A 17,369-nucleotide genomic window follows, 5' to 3' on the forward strand; every position below is an offset into this window, starting at 1 on the left:
GACTGTTTCCTTAATTACTTTTTTTGATAAATCATTGTTAGTGTATAGAAATACAACAGATATCTGTATATTAATTTTGTATCCTGCAACTTTACTGAACTCATTGATGAACTCTAGTAGTTTTTTGGTACCATCTTTAGGATTTTCTATGTATAGTATCATGTCATCTGCAAATAGTGAGTTTTCTTCCTTTCCAATTTGGATTCCTTTTATTTCTTTTTCTTGTCTGATTGCTGTGGCTAGGACTTCCAATACTATGTTGAATAAAATGGTGACAGTGGGCATCCTTGTCTTGTTCCTGATCTTAGAGGAAATGCTTTCAGCTTTTCACTGGTGAGTATGATTTTAGCTGTGCACTTATCATATATGGCCTTTATTATGTTGAGATATGTTCCCTCTATACCTACTTTGTGGGGAGGTTTTTTTTTATCATAAATGGATGTTGAATTTTGTCAAAAGCTTTTTCTGCATCTATTGAGATAATCATATGAATTTTATTCTTCAATTTGTTAATATGGTATATCACATTGATTGATTTGCAGATATTAAACCTTTGCATTAAATCTTAAAGATATTAAATCTTTGCATTCTTGGAATAAATCCCACTTGATCATGGTGTGTGATGCTTTTAATGTATTGTTGAATTCAGTTTGCTAATATTTTGTTGAGGATTTTTGCATCTATGTTCTTTGATGATATTGGTCTATAATTTTCTTTTTTGGGTGACACATTTGTCTGGTTTCAGTATCAGGGTGATACTGGCTTCATAGAGTGAGTTCAAAAGCATTCCTTCCTCTGTAATTTTTTTGAATAGTTTGAGAAGGATAGGTGTTAATGCTTCTCTAAATGATTGGTAGAACTCAACTGCAAAACCATGTGGTCTTAGACTTTTGTTTGTTGGAAGTTTTTTGTTTTTTTTTTAAACTACTGATCCAATTTCATTACTGGTAATTGGTCTGTTCATATTTTCTATATCTTCCTAGTTCAGTGTTGGGAGATTGTATGTTTCTAGGAATTTGTCCATTTCTTCTAGGTTGTCCAGTTTATTGGCAAATAAATATTCATCATAATCTCTTATGATCCTTTGTATTTTTGTGGTGTCTGTTGTAACTTCTCCTTTTTCATTTCTGAATTTACTGATTTGGGCCCTCTCTCTTTTTTTTTGATGAGTCTGTTTAAAGGTTTATCAATTTTTCAAAGAACCAGGTTTTAGTTTCACTGATATTGTCTATTTTTTAGTCTCTATTTCATTTATTTCTGCTCTGATCTTTATGATTTCTTTCCTTCTACTAACTTTGGGTTTGTTCTTCTTTGTCTAGTTCCTTTAGGTGTAAGGTTAGGTTGTGTATTGGAGACATTTCTTGTTTCCTGAGGCAGGCTTGTATTGTTACCAACTTGCCTCTTAGAACTGTTTTTGCTGTGTCCCATAGATTTTGGATCATTGTGTTTTTGTTTTCATTTTTCTCCAGGTATCTTTTACTTCTTCTTTGATTTCTTCAGTGATTCATTGGTTGTTTAGTAGCACATTGTTTAGCCTCCACGTTTGTGGAGTTTTTTGGCAGGTTTTTTCCTGTAGTTGATTTCAAGTACCAAAGCACTGTGGTCAGAAAAGATGCATGATATTATTTCAATCTTCTTAAATTTACTGAGGCTTCTTCTGTGGCCTACTGTGCAATCTATCCTGGAGAATGTTCCATGTACACTTGAAAAGAATGTATATTCTGCTGCTTTTGGATGGAATGTTCTATATGTATCTAACAGGTTCATCTGGTCTAATGTGTCATTTAAGGCCAGTGTTTGTCTGGATGATCTGTCCATTGATGTAAGTGGGGTGTTGAAGGCCCTTACTCTAATTGTGTTACTGTCAATTTCTCCCTTTATGTCTGTTAATATTTGCTTCATGTATTTAGATTGCTCCTATGTTGATTCATATATATTTACAATTGTTATATCTTCTTAAATTGATCACTTGATCATTATGTAATGTCTTCCTTTGTCTTTTATGACAGTCTCTGTTTTAAAGTCTATTTTGTCTGATATAAGTATTGTTACACTGGTTTTCTTTTCATTTCCATTTGCATGGAATACCTTTTCTCATCCCCTCACTTTCAGTCTGTGTGTGTCTTTAGATCTGAAGTGAGACTCTTGTAGGGTCACTATATTTATACATATGGGTATTTACGTATATGTATATATAGATCTAATTTTTATATCCATTCAGCCACTCTGTCTTCTGATTGTAGCATTTAGTCCATTTATACTTAATTATTGATATGTATGTACTTACTGACATTTTGTTCATTGCTTTTGAGTTGTTTTCTTAGTTCTTTTTTATTCCTTTTTTCTTTTGTTCTCTTCCCTGGTGATTTGATGACTATCTTTAGTGTTATGTTTAGATTCCTTTCTCTTTTTTGTGTGTGTATCTATTACAGACTTTTGGTTTCTGGCTACTATGAGGGTCTTTTTGTTTGTTTTTTAAATGTTATATTTTTAAATTTAATTAATTAATTAATTAATTTGTTTATTTATTTATATTTTGGCTGCATTGGGTCTTCATTGCTGCATGCAGTCTTTCTCTAGTTGTGGCGAGCAGGGGTTACTCTTCATTGCAGTGTGCGGGCTTCTCATTGCAGTGGCTTCTCTTGCTGTGGAGCACGGGTTCTAGGCACGCAGGCCTCAGTAGTTGTGGTATGCAAGCTCAGTAGTTGTGGCTCGCGGGCTCTAGAGCATAGACCCAGTAGTTGTGGTGCATGGGCTTAGTTGCTCTGTGGCATGTGGGATCTTCCCGGACTGGGGCTCAAACCCGTGTCTCTGCACTGGCAGGTGGATTCTTAACCACTGCACCACCAGGGAAGTCCCAGACCATGAGGTTTATATATAACAATTTATCTTTCTATCTATCTGATTATTTTAAGTTGCTTACCTCTTTTTTTTAAAGTTTCCCTTTTTTTTTCACAACTCACACACACACACTGTATTTTATTTTTACGAGATAAAAAAACTGACACCAAGCATTGTAAATGGATGACCACAACAAAAGCAACAATGATTGCAATTACCAAACATGAAACACACTCATACTATGTCATAATATTTACATTCAGTCCAGTAATCCTCCACTGTAACAGCTGCTTTACTTTGCAGTGAAAATTGATTTGTATATTTTTTGCCTCTGAGTCCTTGTGGGATATATTTTTTAATTCAAACAGAAAGTCACAAAAATTATAATCATCCTCATCAGTTCACTCAGTCCCATGTAATTAATTTTTTTTCATCTTGATCTTTTGTTAGCACTGAATATCAAACACATTTTAACATCCCTTCTTTTTTACACTCCTCCTCTCATGATTACTGGTTTTTATATCATATTTTACATCTATTTGTTTTGTGTATCCTTTAACTGCTTATTGTGGATATAGATGCTTTTACCTCTTTTGTCTTTATGTTCCTACTAGCTTTGTATATGGTTGATTTATTACCTTTACTGTCTATTTGCTTTTACTGATTAGCTTTTCCCTTTCATAATTTTTATGTTTCTAGTTGTAGTGTTTTCTTTTTCACTTAGAGAAGTCCCTTTAACATTTCTTGTAATGCTGGTTTGGTGGTGTTGAACTCTTTTATGTTCAGCTTCAGTGATCTCCAGTACTCTGTTTTCAAGCTCACTGATCCATTCCTTTCTATCATTTAATCTACTATTGATTCCTTCTAGTGTATTTTTCATTTCAGTTATTGTATTTTTTACCTGTTTGGTTCTTCTTTATATTTTCTAACTCTTTGTTAAAACTTCTAACTTTCACCCTGTTCATCCATTCTTCTCCCAAGTTCTTTGATCATCTTTATGATCATTCCCTTGATCTTTCTTGGGTAGATTGCCTATCTCCACTTCACCTAGTTCTTCTGTTAGGGTTTTATCTTTTTTTTTCATTTACAACATGCTTCTCTGTTGCCTCATTTTGCCTAATTTGCTGTGTTTTTTGCTATATATCTGGTAGGTTGGTTATGTTTCCTACCCTTGGAGAATTGGCCCTTTTAAAAATATATATATTTATTTTATGTATTTACTTTTGGCTGCCTTGGGTCTTTGTTGATGCATGCAGCCCTTCTCTAGTTGCGGCGAGTGGGGGCTACTCTTCGTTGTTGTGCGTGGGCTTCTCATTGCAGTGGCTTCTCTTGTTGCAGAGTATGGGCTCTAGGTGTGCAGCCTTCAGTAGTTGCAGCACGTGGGCTCAATAGTTGTGGCTCGTGGGCTCTAGAGCGTAGGCTCAGTAGTTGTGGCGCATGGGCTTAGTTGTTCTGCGGCATGTGGGATCTTCCCAGACCAGGGCTCGAACCCATGTCCCCTGCATTGGCAGGCAGATTCTTAACCACTGCACCACCAGGGAAGCCTGAGAACTGGCCTTTTATAGGAGACATCCTATGCATTCTAGTAGCTCATTCCTCTCTGGTCACCAGAACTATATGCTCCAGTGGTGCCCCCAATGAGGGCTGCGTAGGTCCTTCAGTTGTGGAAGGCTGACTACTGTGGGTGGTCTGGTAGGTGTAGTTGGCCCCTGGTTTGGTTGGTTACCAGGCCCTGCCTTGTGCAGAGGCTGCCAGCCACTGGTTGGTGGGGCTGGGTCACAACGTGGCTGGCTGCAGAACCCCAGCAGCTCCCAGGGCTACTGCTGGCTCACTAGTGGGCAGAGCTGGGTTCTGGGGCGGGTGGTTGTGGGGCCAGGGTTCCCAAATCTAGTGTTGGCCTGTGGTGAGTGGGGCCAGTCTCTGACATAACTGGCTGTGGGTTCCAGGGTGTCCCAAAACTGCTGCTGGCCCAGTGGTGAGAGGGGCTGGGGCCTGGGGAGGCTGGCTGAGTCCAAGGTACCTCAGAGCTGGTATCAGCCTGCTGGTGGGTTCGGCCAAGACCAAGGGCTCCCAGGGCTAGTGCTGGCTCACTGGTAGGCAGAGCTGGGTCCTCAGGACTCTGGCTGCAGGGCCCTGGGGTTCCTGAATCTAGTGTCAACCTGTTGGTGGGTGGGGCTGGATCCTGGGGCCACTGGCAAAAGGGCCCAAGGTGACTTAGAGTTGGAGTTGGCCTGCTTGTGGGCAGGGCCAGAGCCCAGGGGGAGTCCCAGGGCTGGTACCAGCCTACTTGTGTGTTGCCTGACAAGGCTGGCTGTGGGGCTTTGATGGTCTTGGGACAGTGTCTCCCCACTGGTGGGTGAGGCTGCTTCCTGACACAGCTGGCTATGGGTCCAGGGTGACCTGAAGTTTGTGTTGGCCTACTGGTGAGTGGGTCTGGATCCTGGGGCAGCTGGCTAAGGAGCCCAAGGTGTCTCAGAGCTGGTGGTGGCCTGCTGGTGGGTGGAGTGGGGGCCAGTGAGTCCAGGGCTGGTGTCTGCCTGCCAGTGGGTGGGCTGATTCTTGCCACAACAGGCTGTGAGGCTGCAGTTGTCCTGGGGCTGGTGCCAGTCCACTGGTGGGTAGAGCCAGGTCCCAGGGTCTCTGGCTACAGGGCTCTGGGCATCCCAGGTCTAGTGCCAACAACCTGGTGTGTGGGACCAGGTTCTGGGCCCTCTGATGGACAGGGCCATGTCCAGAAGTGGCTCGGGGGGTCTTAAGGCAGCCTGCCTGCTGATGGGTGGGGCTGTGTCCCTGTCCAACTAGTGGTGCCTCAGGTATCCCAGTACTGGTGCCTACAGGGTGGTGGGTGGGGACAGGATTGAGTCCCTGTGCTAATAAGCAAGAGGGAGGATTCCAAAATGGTGTTTGCCAGCACCAGTGTCCACATGGTAGAGCGAACTCCCCAAAATGGCTGTTACCAATATCTATGTCCTCAGGGCAAGTACCAGTTGCCTCCTGGCTCTATGGGAGACTCTCCAAGATCAGCAGGTCGTTCTGACCCAGGATCTTTTCAAATTACTGCTTCTAACCTGGGTCCCAGAGTGTGTAAGATTTTGTGTATGCCCTTTAAGGGTGGAGCCTCTATTTCCCACTACCGTCTGGCTCTTTGAAGCCCTGCTGGCCTTCAAAGACAAATGTTTTGGGGGCTCATCTTCCCAGCACAGGACCCCCAGGCTGGGGAGCCTGATGTGGGGCTCAGGCCTCTCTCTCATTGGGGAGAACCTCTGCAACTTGTAATTGTTTTCCCATTTGTGGGTCACCCACCCAGGGGTATGGCTCTTGACTATACCATGATTCTGTTCCTTTTACCCATCTGGTTGTGGTTCCTTCTTTACATCTTTAGTTATTGAAGGTCTCTTCTGGTAGGTTCTTATCTTTCTCATCAATAGTTTTAATTTTGGTGTGCCCGTGAGGAGGTGAGCTCAGGGTCTTCCTACTATACTATCTTGGGAACTCTTCCTACAGTGCTATTCTTTTAATAAACTCCTAATACTTTGGAAGGTAGGAAGCACTCTGCAAGTGTTAATGAGGTATTATGATTTCAGGACACAATAGAATGGAAAGATTATGTCCTCAGATGGCAGCTTCCAGCATACTCCAGAGCAAGCTAGCTTCACTAATTCCATCATTTCTCTAAGATATCTGTAGTGACACAGCCTTGTCTAAAGAGATTAGAGAGAGACTGTACTACTTCAGAGGCTGGTCCTAAAATAAAACTCAACAACAAGAATGTTGGAAATGGACCTTTGGTGTGAATGTCTTCAGTCTGAGGTGCTGAAAGACTTGTATTCTTTTATTGGGCCCTGGAGAGACACTGGATTTAGGTATTTGTATTTTCTTAAGTTCAAGAACACTGGGTATTTTTCCTTTGAGTGTAACCAGGGCAAGACTTTATTATAACACCTAGAATGGGAAAAAATTTATGTACTTAAAGAAAGACACTTGACAGCTCCTGGTTTCTAGTTTAGCTGTTTTAAAATGAACATAATTTTCTTATTATAATTATCAGCCTCTAATTTTGTGATGTTAAAATATCTGTCTTTCTTGTTTCTTTATGTGTAACCAGCTTAAAAGGGCATCACAGGACAACTGAAGAAGAGATGTGGTTTAAAACCTTATTAGGATTGTCTGAGTATAGTCTCCCTTCTTTAAATCCTTTTTTCCCAATTTAGAATTAATCATCCTTTCCCCCTAGGTAAAGGTGTTTTCTTTTTTTTTCCTCTCTGACCCATCTAGAATGTAAAGCTATATGATGGCTGTCAGAATCTTCTCCCTTGTTGAGGAAAGTAATGATTCCTCCTTTATATATATCACAGCTTTAGGGACTTTATTGCATGTAAAGTGAGAAAAGCAACTTCCAGTGCTTAAAATCAGATTTTTCACTCTAAATTCTAAAATCGCATCCTTTCCATTGTTCCAACTGTACTTTGGTTAATGAATTTTCCCTTTCCCCCTCACAGTAATCTCTATAGAGCATGAGGCTTTGGCCAGAGAACTGGAGGTGGAGTTAGGAGATCGGGGTTTAAGTCTTGGTCCTTCCACTTACTTGTTGGCAACAGCCAAATTTACAGCTGTGAGATGGGAAGTACTACTGGTCCCACCTACTTCTCTAGACTCTTGTGAAGATGAATTAACATGCAATAGTCAAACACTTGCAGCATGTAGAGCACCATACACATTACAGATTACAAGAAAAATGGGATGTCTGAGGGTGAAGAGCATGGGGTCTGCAGCCAGATGCTTGAGTTTGAATCCCAGCTCTGCTACTAACCAACTGTGTGATCTGAGGCAAGTGATGTAACTATTCTGTGTCTCAGTTTCCTCATCTGTGCAAAAAAGATGCTGATGATGGTAGTACCTATATCATAGGCTTGCTGTGAACACTAATTGAGTTAATACCTGGGAAGTACTTAGAACAGTGTCTAGACACATAGTCAGTATGCAGTAAAGGTTAGCATTATATTAGACTCTTCCTTCTCCTTTGCCACGAATAGTAAATCAATCATCAAATCTTACCAATTCTCTCAAAGACAGTTCATTGTTCCCATCCTCACTACACCCTGTTCAGACCTCTATTGTCCCTCTCTTGGGCCACCAAACAATGACATTGCTGGGCTCTGTTCTTATTTCTTCTTCTGTTTGTTCCTGTACCTGGCACCAAATCCATTCTCTCAAAACATCACTTGGAGCCAATAACATACATACTCAAACTTCTTGGTGACTCACAAATACTTACAGAATAATTTTAACTCCTAGACTACAATTTAAAACATTTTATAAACTAAACCCACCATACCTTTCCATCTCTCTCAGATATAATCCCTCTACTCTAGCAAAACACTTTTCTCTCGTTCTTCAAATTAACTTGTGATTTTTGTGCCTCCATGTTGTTAGTCATTCCTTTCCTCCTGCTTGGAACATCCTCCCATCTTGGCCAGCAAGTGAGAAGCAGTCTGCCCAGTGGTTAAGAGTTCCAACTTGGATGTCTCACAGGCCTCCATTATCTCCTGGTTCCACAAATTCCTGGACAGGTGACCTTGGGCAACTTTTATTCCTACTCTATGTGCTTAGCAAGAGCACTCTTATTTAGTTAGAGGAAAATCCATTTTACAATGATATTCTATTGATTTGGGGGGCAGTTACTTTTTAGTTAATTGATGTTTTCCTATAATATGTGAATCAGAAATGAAAACAAAATTAAAATTTTTCTTTGCTCTGTTGTCCCAATACATTTTCTGTTTTCTGCTAAAGAACATCAGACTCATCAGGAACTTCAATTGACAACCTTCTACTTATTTTCAAGGCTAATTCCTTTATAATGTTCTTACTCTGCACAAAGCTAATCTAATTACTCTCTTTCAGGTCATCCAAGAATAATGACCTGGCTTTCAGATTAGCCAAAGCAAGACCCAGGTGACTCTGAAATGGGAGGGAGAGGGTGTTGTACTGGTGAGGTCAGGAATGTCAGCCTCAGGAATTCAGCAAAAGAAGATAGAATAAAAGTCAAAGAGGAGTGACCTATGCCAGAGAATTGTCAACAAATCAGGAAAAAGGAACATGGTAAGTTTGTTTGTTTGTTTTACTCACCTTCAAACATGGAAATATAAAACAGTAAGAATCCACAGCAAAGTGAGCCCCAGCCTGGCTCCACCCTCCTCTGTTATCCCTCCTCAGCTCTCCTAGATCTGCTCTTTGCCAAGCACTGAAAAACCTTTTCAGCAAAATTAGCCTTATTTAAATGCACAGAAACAAAAGAAAAGGGCGGGGTGGGGGCAGGAATTCCCTGTCAGTTCAGGGCTTAGGACTCTGTGCTCTCACTGCCGAGGTCCTGAGTTCAATCCCTGGTCAAGGAACTAAGTTCCCACAAGCCGCGCAGCGTGGCCAAAAATAGATATGTAGATAGATAGATAGATAGATAGATGCACAGAAACAAATTTACACCAATGTCTGCATTTCTTCACGTCTCTGAACCTGAAGACCTGTGACCAGAGAACACAGGAGCCACTTTTCCTGTCATCAGTCCTCTCATCTACTCACTTTATCACTCCACCTTCCTCCTCCTAACTCTCCTTCTTACTTCTCCCTACCTCTTAACTCTTTCCCTTACAACTCCCATTCCAGTGTCTACAAAGAACACTCCAACACCTTCTAATATTTTAATCTATTTTAGCTCAACCAGTGACTCTCAACCCTGACTACACATTTTAAAAAGTTAAAAGAAAAAATGCCTCAGCCTCACCTCTGCAGAACCTGATTCAGTTAGTCTGGGGTCTAGCCCTGGCATGGGCTTGTTTGTTTAATCTCCCTAGTGGACTTCAATGTACATCCAAACTTGAGAACCACAGCCTAAACAAAAACCAAACCAGCTCCCTTTACCTCTTTCTGGAGACTACACATTCTCCCACACCTGAATACCACCAGACAAGAAAGGGCAATCAAACTCAGGCTCTTCCAGACCACAGGTCTTCCATTCTCATGCATAAACAAAAACAAACAACAATAAAAAATTGTCTTTCTTGGAGGTTATTACACAACTCTGTCTCCTCTACCCCTACCATCACCCTTATCTGTCTGAATAACTTCTATATCCATTAAGATTCAACTAAAACATCACGTCCTCCGTTCTCCGAGAAGCCTGCTCTAGTAGGCTGAGTGATCCAAGGACCACCCTGTCTTCTTGCTACGCCCAGTGGATGCCCTGTCATAGCCTTTAGGTCCCTGTTCATAGGGATCTATTACTTCCCTGTCTGCCCACCTCAATAAAGTATGAGTTCCTTGAGAGTAGGAATTACACCTTCTTCATCTCTGCGTCCCCACGTGTAACCTATGCAGTGCCTGGCACATGGTTGGCATTCAATAAATACTTGTGAGAGAGCAGTAGGAGAAAAGAGATAGAGAAGGAAATTTGAGGATGAGGAGGAATAAAGAAAAAATATCTCTCTTCTACTGTCATCCTCTGGCCTTCCAAGGATAAAATTGATTTTACTTAGCATATGTTTGGAACCATAATGTAGAGATACAGCATAGAAAGTAGAAATCAAAAACAACTCTTCATTTTTAGAAAAAATAAGCAAATTACAAGAAAGTTAGCCTATATATAGAAAGTATTTTTAGAATATATTTCTAGTCATCTATTGGGTTGGCCAAAAAGTTCGTTCGGGTTTTCCCACAAGATCTTATGGAAAAACCCAAACAAATCTTTTGGCCAACCCAATACAAAGGACAGTATTATTCACCTCCCGCTTCTATACCATTGGTGACCCAGACCTTCCCTGACAATCTCATTCTGTTTACAGTGGCCATGGTGGGAAGAATAATTTCCCTCAAAGATGTCCATATCCCAAATCCTTGAATATGTGAATATTAACTCCCATGGCAAAATGTAATCTGCAGATGTGATTAAGGATTTTGAGATGTGGAGATTATCTGGGTGGACCCAATGTAATCATGAGGGTCCTCTTAAGTGAAAGAGGGAGGCAGGAGACTCTGTCAGGATGATGCAGTGTGAGAAAGACTCGACCATCCATTACTGGCTTTGAAGATGGAGGAAAAGCCAAGAAATGCAGGCAGCCTATAGAAGCTAGAAAAGGCAAGGAAACAGGTTCCTCCTTAGAGCCTCCAGAAAGAATACAGCTTTGTTGACACTTTGATTTTAGCCCAGTGAAACCCATTTGGACTTCTGACCACTAGAATTGTAAAATAATAAATCTGTGTTGTTTCAAGTCACTAAATTTGTGGTTTTTTTTTTTTTTAAAGCAACAATAGGAAACTAATATAGTGGCTGTTTAAATGTTCACCGGGTACATTCACTCTTGTCAGAGCATATTTTCTGCTTTGAATTGATGTCACTTCTGCCACAGTTATTGTGGAATTATCACTGAGAGTCTTGATGATGACCTTGAGTCATGACAAGACAATAAATGAAAGACTAAACATTTGTAACCCCAGTAGTATACATACTCAATCATGGAAGGGAGGCTACCATACAACCCATGCCCCAACTAGACATAGTATGTTTAAGCACCAAAAAAAAAAGAAGTGTCTGGAAAAATGCATGAAACAGTTCTTAACTTTGGACTCCAGCTATACTTGAATAGCTTCCAGAGCTCTGGTACACTGGTTATTAGTCCTTTTACTCTGTTATGTTCCCTACTTAAGGATATCAGGCTTAGTTCTAAGGCTAGGACCTTGAGGGTGGGGGCAGAGGAGAAAGGGAAAGAGGATAGGGGGCTTCACGGTGCCCATTCTTAGGTTATGGTAGATGGAAAATAATCAGACTTGCTGCATTGCCCAGACTAATAGTAACAGGCATCTCCTGAAGGACATTATGCTAAAGAGTGTCTATTCCTTGCTCCAGACTGTCTGGAGGAAGAGGAAGGGAGAAGGAAAAGAAAAACCATACCAATGGTGAACTCATACATATTTTAGAAAGATTCATTAAATTTTAAAAGAGAATTCAGGTTAACTCTAAAGTAGCCAGAAATTTTACAGAATCAGTATTCCTCATTATCTGAACTTTCTGATCAGTCAGTATTTTAGCATACAGCTTATCATGTTAGCTTTAAAGTCTTTTCCTTTTAATGACTGTAATAATAATAATAACCCTTCCTTCTCCCCCTGCAAGCACAGAACCAATTGAGAGAGTCATAGGGATCAGAACTATGGAAATCAAAATGTCAGCTTCATTACTGACAAACTGGAGAAAAGCCCTTAGGTGTGGGGCAACTACAGGCTTCCTGCTACAGCACCTCCAAATTAAGCAGAATGACCTACTCAGTTACTGGCAGCTGGCAAAAGTGATCCAGCCCCAGGAGCTTAGCTGCCCAGTTGAAGCCTAACAAGAGTCCAGAGGGGCTGAAATAGGCATGCCCATTGTCTCACAACCTCCCATTCCAGGGAAGACTGTCCCAGGGAGGAGTGAGGAGGAGAGAAAGGCCAGGAGTGTTACACTAGTAAAAGGTCTCCAACATGGATACTTGAGGAATAGGGAATAAATGTTCTTCACCTGATAGCTGTTTCTAAATGATAGCAAATAAAGCTATGCTATAATTAAGCTAAGTTATTATATTTCAAGAAATCTGAAAGCAATATTAGCAAGATCTGACTAAAGATCCATCACCCCATACATGGAAGCAGCAGCCTCCATTCTCAGTGTGATGGGGGACAGTTTGAGGAGTGTTACTAGCGATAAAGCACGGATATTTACAAATGATGCCTGTTGGCTTCAGAAATTAGAGCTTGTCCCTATAATAACATGACTCTTACTTGCCTTATTTCAGATTTACTGTCTTGAGTGGGAGAAAAAGGGAAGGGCTTATAGAGAGCATTCCAGAAATTACACATAACCCAGTCTCCCTTATCTGTGAAGTGGCTCATAGCGAAGGACCTTTCATGTTAGCATTAATAGTTACGGCAACTGCGAATTATTGAAATGCTTGTGAGTTGGGATTTTTATAGTTACTTCTATTTCTTTTTTATTTTATCCAGGGATTAATTCAATTAAGAAAGCAAATGGATATTTTTTTAAAGCATGAATATCAACATGACACATGATCAAGAATGACCCTACAAACACTTTTGGATAATAATGACAGAATAACTTCAATAGCTGGTAAAAAGCAGGCCATGTAATAAAATTTGTGAAATTTTCAAGAACTATATTAATATCATTATAAAAAAGTAATGAACACAGTTCATATATCATAATTTAAACAATAAAACAGGGGAGTTTTGTTTTATTCACTAGTGGTATGGGGTTGCTCCTAGGAGCTGTGGTTCAAAAAAATTAGAATTCATTTTTTAAATAAGTCACAATTTTTAAAAGCAGATTAGCTATACATATTTATTTTTATTATAAAATCATATTGAGATTTTTAATGGTTTAATTGTTCATTTGCTTATAAAATGAATTTATAAATACTTTTATAAACAGAGATTCCCCCCACAAAAGGTTTATGGCATTGTTTTCCTTTACTTTCCTGCAACCAACCTCCCAAGTTGATGAGGTTTGCCAATTCTGAAAATACTGTATATTATGCTCACAAATTGCTAAAAAAAATAAAGTATGAAAAATGAGTACTTTTCTGCCATAAAGTCCACCTCAATCCTTCTGCAACACTATCCTCTTAGGAGAGTTTTAGGTTGGCCAAGAACAAGATTTTCCTTTAACAACAAATCAGTGCCATTGCTAGATGAATATGACATAGGAAGAGTAACTGCCCAACAAAGAGAAGCCCCAGCAGTCTGACTGTAACATGCCAATATAAATATGAGAGCTCCCCCTACTCTTAGGCCCTTCTCCTCTCCACTTGAAACTGATAAGGAGAACAACATCTACAATGGCCAGAATCATCACCAAAAAGAACAGGTGCTCCAGAGGACACTGAAACCCAATCTCCAGAAAGAAATCACATTTCAGAACTGAATTTGGCCATAGAAATTATTCACTCTACATAAACAGGGTCCTAAAGGAAGTGGCTCCCCACAATGGCATATCATCTCGCACCTTGGACATGATGAACACCATGATCAATGACATCTTTGAAAGCATTTCTACGGAAGCCTACAACCTGATGTATTCCAGAAATCGTCGTACCCTCACCCCTGAAGATATCCAGAAGGCAGTGTATTTGCTGTTGCCTGGGAAACTAGCTAAGTATGCAGTGGCTTTTGGAAATGAAGCTGTTCAACGGTATGTCCACTCCTAAACTCCATTTTCCAGCTTCATTAAATCTTGGGGAAAGTAAATCGAACTTACTACCCAAATGATCACTTGAATATTGAATTCATTCTTCTTTTTTATAACATAGTCGTATTTCCTGGTATTTTCCCTATTTGTCTTATCCCTAGAGAAGAATTACTCTTGCTATTTTACCTTTTAACAATTTGACTACTATTTAGGTTTTCCTGACACCTGCTCCCCACCCAACTCCCATCCAGAATTCTTGTTTTTCCTATGAATATGTAAATCTCATTATATAAGTTCAATGCTTATTGTATTGTTAAGGTATTGTTAACTATGTAAAGGATGATTTAATCCAGCTCTTTTGACCCCCCAGGTTGCACTGACTTTGAATTGATGAAGACAAACTTTTTAATCAGAAGTATACCAGTGCTATTAAATTTTCATCAAAAAACTGTTTTCTAGAGCAAACTACATTCAAACACTTAGTTCTTTAATGAAGTCCCTTTAGAGCATGTTAACCATTTCCTTCAACAAGCTCAGTTCATATTCATGTAATTTTTATCTTTACATTTGTTTTTTTTCCAGTATGGTAGTGTACATCTGTTAATCTTCTCCGAATTTATCCCTCCCCTTTCCCCTTTGGTAACCATAAGTCTGTTTTCTATGTCTGTGAGTCTGTTTCTGTTTTTATTATTTTTTATTTTTATTTTTTTAAACATCTTTATTGGAGTATAACTGTTTTACAATAGTGTGTTAGTTTTTCCTTGTTTCTGTTTTGTAAATAAGTTTATTGTCTTATTTTTTAGATTCCATGTATAAGTGATATCATATAATATTTGTCTTTCTCTGTTGGACTTAGTATGATAATCTCTAGGTCCATCCATGTTACTGCATATGGCATTATTTCATTCTTTTTTTATGGCTGAGTAGTCTTCCATTGTTTACATATACCACATCTTCTTTATCCATTCGTCTGTTGATGGACACTTGGGTTGCTTCCCATGTCTTAGCTATTATAAATAGTGAAGCTATGAACATTGGGGTGCATGTATCTTTTCAAATTAGAGCTTTTGTCTTTTCTGGATATATGCCCAGGAGTGGGATTGCTGGATCATATGGTAATTCTATTTTTAGTTTTTTAAGGAACCCTCCATACTGTTTTCCATAGTGGCTGGGCCAATTTTTAATCTATCTTTAGATTTGGTTCACTGGAATTTATTGTTCTATATTTATAACATAAGACCACCACCCAGGAATCTGCCACTCAACTTATAAACTTTGAACTTTACAAATGTCATTGGAGATATTTCCCAATCCCATCTCCCTGTCCACTATCCTGAGTTTTGTTTCCCATTACCTTGCTTTTCTTTGTACTTTTGCTACCTATGTATACATCTCTACATAACAGGTTTAATTTTCCTTATTTTGTAACATAGGAGCCACACTACCTAGGTCCTTCTGTGTTTGCCTTTTTCTTTTAACATTGTTTCTAAGATGTATACCTGTTGTCATATATATATAGTTCTAGTTCATTCTTTTCACTCCTATAGTACATAGTATTCCATAATGTGAATATACAAATTTATTTATCTATCCTCTGTTGATGGAGATTTGTATTGTTTTCACTTTTTTTGCTTTTATGACCAACACTGCTATAATGAGCTGTAAAAACAGCTAAGACTTATATAGCATTTGCTATGCGCCCTGCATTTTACATAAATTATTTAATAGGGATGACAACCTTGTAAGGATTAAATAATTTTTCCCTCCTACAGATGAGGAAAATGGGGCACAGAGAAATAAGTAGCCGTCTGAGGTCACATACCCATGTAAGTGGCAGAGCTGGGATCTGACCAGGTTGACAGAGTCCACTGTGAACACATGCTACATGCTGTAAACATTCTTGTACATATATCTTCTGGTACAAATGCACAAAAATTTTTCTAGGTAAAATACCTAACAGTGGAATTGCTGGGTCATTGATATGCCCGTATTCAACTTTGCTAGATGTTAACAGACTCTCTTCCAAAGTGTTTGTACCAGTTTAAATTTGCAGGAAATGAGAGTACTTTAAATTCTTCTGGTTACAAGGAACATATCACTTAAGTTTCCTCAAGAAAAGGGGGGAGGGATATGAGAAGATGGTGGAAGAGTAAGACGCAGAGATCACCTTCCTCACCACAGATACATCAGAAATACATCTACACGTGGAACTGCTCCTATAGAACACCCACTGAACGCTGGCAGAAGACCTCAGGCCTCCCAAAAGGCAAGAAACTCCTCACATACCTGGGTAGGGCAAAAGAAAAACAAAAAAACAGACAAAAGACTAGGGACAGGACCTGCACCAGTGGGAGGGAGCTGTGAAGGAGGAAAGGTTTCCACACACTAGTAGCCCCCTCGCAGACGGAGACTGCGGGTGGTGGAGGGGGGAAGCTTCAGAGCCACAGAGGAGAGCGCAGCAACAGGGGTGCGGAGGGCAGAGCGGAGAGATTCCCGCACAGAAGATCGGTGCTGACCAGCACTCACCAGCCCGAGAGGCTTGTCTGCTCACCCGCCGGGACGGGCGTGGGATGGGAGCTGAGGCTCGGGCTTCGGTTGGATCTCAGGGAGAGGACTGGGATTGGCGGCGTGAACACAGCCTGAAGGGGTTAGTGTGCCACGACTAGCTGGGAGGGACTCCGGGAATAGTCTGGAGCTGCCGAAGAGACTAGAGACTTTTTTTCTTGCCTCTTTGTTTCCTGGTGCACGAGGAGAGGGGATTAGGAGAGCTGCTTAAAGGAGCTCCAGAGATGGGCGCGTGCCGCGGCTATCAGCTCGGACCCCACAGAGGGGCGTGAGACACTAAGACTGCTGCTACAGCCACCAAGAAGCCTGTGAGCAAGCACAGGTCACTATCCCCACCTCCCCTCCCAGGAGCCTCTACAGCCCGCCACTGCCAGGGTCCCGGGATCCAGGGACAGCTTCCGTGGGAGAACGCACAGTGCGCCCCAGGCTGGTGCAACGTCATGTCGGCCTCTGCCGCTGCAGGCTCACCCCACTTCCATACCCCTCCCTCCCCCCGTCCTGAGTGAGCTAGAGCTCCCAAATCAGCAGCTCCTTTAATCCCGTCCTATCTCAGTGAAGAACACAGGCCCTCAGGTGACCTACATGCAAGGCGGGGCCAAATCCAAAACTGAACCCCAGGAGCTGTGCGAACAAGGAAGACAAAGGGAAATTTCTCCCAGTGGCCTCAGGAGCAGCGGATTAAATCTCCACAATCAACTTGATGTACCCTGCATCTGTGGAATACCTGAATAGACAA

At 40.7% G+C, this 17,369-nt stretch overlaps 1 protein-coding gene across 7 annotated transcripts in view; it reads right to left on the reverse strand.

The window, feature by feature from the left end:
• The window catches only part of ZNF366 (zinc finger protein 366), a 404,084-nt gene that overhangs the window by 314,032 nt on the left and 72,683 nt on the right, over positions 1-17,369 (reverse strand). The gene's annotated exons all lie outside the window — the stretch shown is intronic.

Source organism: Kogia breviceps, chromosome 4 (assembly GCF_026419965.1).
Source record: "Kogia breviceps isolate mKogBre1 chromosome 4, mKogBre1 haplotype 1, whole genome shotgun sequence".
Lineage (NCBI taxonomy): Eukaryota > Metazoa > Chordata > Mammalia > Artiodactyla > Physeteridae > Kogia > Kogia breviceps.